The sequence below is a fragment of the Chinchilla lanigera genome, unplaced genomic scaffold (assembly GCF_000276665.1).
Source record: "Chinchilla lanigera isolate Chin_1 unplaced genomic scaffold, ChiLan1.0 scaffold00035, whole genome shotgun sequence".
Taxonomy (NCBI): Eukaryota; Metazoa; Chordata; class Mammalia; order Rodentia; family Chinchillidae; genus Chinchilla; species Chinchilla lanigera.
This window is the reverse complement of record NW_004955436.1, coordinates 12,975,489-12,977,483: the sequence shown is the minus strand read 5'-3', so window position 1 is coordinate 12,977,483 and position 1,995 is coordinate 12,975,489. Positions and strand designations below refer to the sequence as shown.

Below are 1,995 nucleotides of genomic sequence, written 5' to 3'. Positions count from 1 at the left end.
AATGAACACTCGCCAAGTAAACGATATGACAGGAAAGTACTGTAGATTGTGAATTAGACTACTGCTTCTTCTTACAATTGTCTTCCTGACTTTGAAGTATTTTTGGCATTCCAGTTTCTTTAATCTGTGAAATGAGAAAGTGAACTAGATTTTTGGTAGGGAGCTCTCCAGCTTTAATGGTCAACACTGCTACTGGTTATAAAGTGAAATTTATATTGTGTCTGATGACACACATTTTAACACATAAAGGAGAGATTTCACATAAAAATCTGAATTTCTGATATATTGAAAAAAAAAAAGCCAAGCATGGTGGCGTGTGCCTGTAATCCCAGCATTTGGGAGGCTGAGGCAGGAGGAGGCCAGCCTGTGCTACACAGTGAGTTCAAAGCCAGCCTGGACTACATAGCAAGACTCTGTCTCAAAAAAAAAAAAGCAAATAATTTGACTATATTGAGCCAATAGTCCTAAAAATCCACCCTGGGGGCTAGGGATGTACCTCAGTGATACAATGCTTGCCTAGAATGGGGAGGCCCTGGGTTTGATACCTAGCACCGCAAAAGTAAAAATTCAAACAAAAAGTCCACAAGGGCACTAGCTGAATCCCACTGTTTTAGAAGGGTGTGTGTCCTTGGCTGGACCTGCATGGTCATCTCTTTAATTCTCACTCTGGAAGAGGCAGAGTATGACCCTGACCTTAGTTATGAACACATGTATGCATAATACTGAACAAGCCACAATTTGAACATGTAGTATCAATGCAAAATATTCTGATAATTTTTTCGTCACCTAAATGCATCTGGACTTCTGATATCACATCTTGATGCTCCTTTCAGAAAACAGTGTTGCCCTAACATAGGGAAAGGTCAAGCCACGTCATTTTCTAATTAATTTGGTGAGTTATTTCTTTCTTTATTTTGGTCTTTTTGATTTTTTTGGTTTTTCTCCGGTACCGGGAATCAAACTCACAACCTTGTGCTTGCCAGACAGGCGCTGTGCCCCTGAGCTAAATCCCCAGCCCCTATTTTGGTCTTTTTGAGACGGGGTCTCACTATGCAGTTCAGACTGGCCTTGAGCTCACTTTGTAGCCCAGGCTGGCCTCGAACTCTCAATGATCCTCCTGCCTCAGCCTCCCAAGTGCTGGGATTACAGGCGAGCGCCACCATGCCTGGCTCCTTTGTGAGGTATTTCTTTCACCGGAAGTAATTGATATTTTTCATCTAACATTTACGTTATGTTTGAGTAGTTATTATTAGAACATTCTCTGTTCCCTGCTCATATTCAAACGCCCTACAAACTATGCCTTACATTTTCAAGGATGCTTAGAATGGCTTGCATATGCTACAAAAATTTGTCTACCGAGGGAGCACCTGGAAGTGACTCTCCACTCACTCCTTCATGGTTCTTGCTAGGTTTGAGTCTTTGCGTTTGCATTTTTACATGTGGCTGTGCAGTCCAGAGTTGAAGATTAAGAAATGCTATGGGCATGACTGATGAGGCGGGGCGAAGACACAGCCCAGGGAGGTTGGCTTCACCGAGTAAAGAAGGTAACACCTCTGCGATTCCTCCTCTTTGCGTGCACGCGTTTACCATGTATGTGTCAAGCTTGAAACAACAGCGTTTTGCTTGTAATTCCAATACTTGGCTTGGAACCAAAGGGGGCGGGGCGGAATCGCCGTCACTCAGCCCTAGTGGCCAATGGGAGGGGAGAGAGCCCCGCCTCCTTTCCTGGGCCGTGGTCGGGGCATGCGCACTGGGCGTCGTCGCGCCGCCGCCCGTCAGCTGAGAATTGCCTCACAGAGCTGAGGGGCCGGTGGGTGCCTGTGGGCACCGAAGGAGGAGGAAACCGAGGAGGTCGGGGTAAGAGGCTCTTGGAGAGGGGAAGGTCCCTGACTGGGCGCTCCAGAGACACTGTCGCGTCCCGTTTGTGCGCGTGGCCCAGTGGCCGCTGCTGTGTGCGCTGCGGCAGGCTGGGGCGAGGCGGAGGGCCCGCGCCCG

General features: G+C 47.5%; 1 protein-coding gene across 2 annotated transcripts in view; it reads left to right on the top strand.

The window, feature by feature from the left end:
* The first annotated feature begins 1,738 nt into the window (after nucleotides 1-1,738).
* The window catches only part of Stx7 (syntaxin 7), a 47,472-nt gene continuing 47,215 nt past the window's right edge, over nucleotides 1,739-1,995 (top strand). The window contains exon 1 of one of the 2 annotated variants that reach the window (XM_005389210.2): nucleotides 1,739-1,857. The gene's annotated coding sequence lies outside the window, so the exon portion shown is untranslated. The remainder of the gene's footprint in view (nucleotides 1,858-1,995) is intronic. The other variant, XM_005389208.2, reaches the window with a different exon arrangement.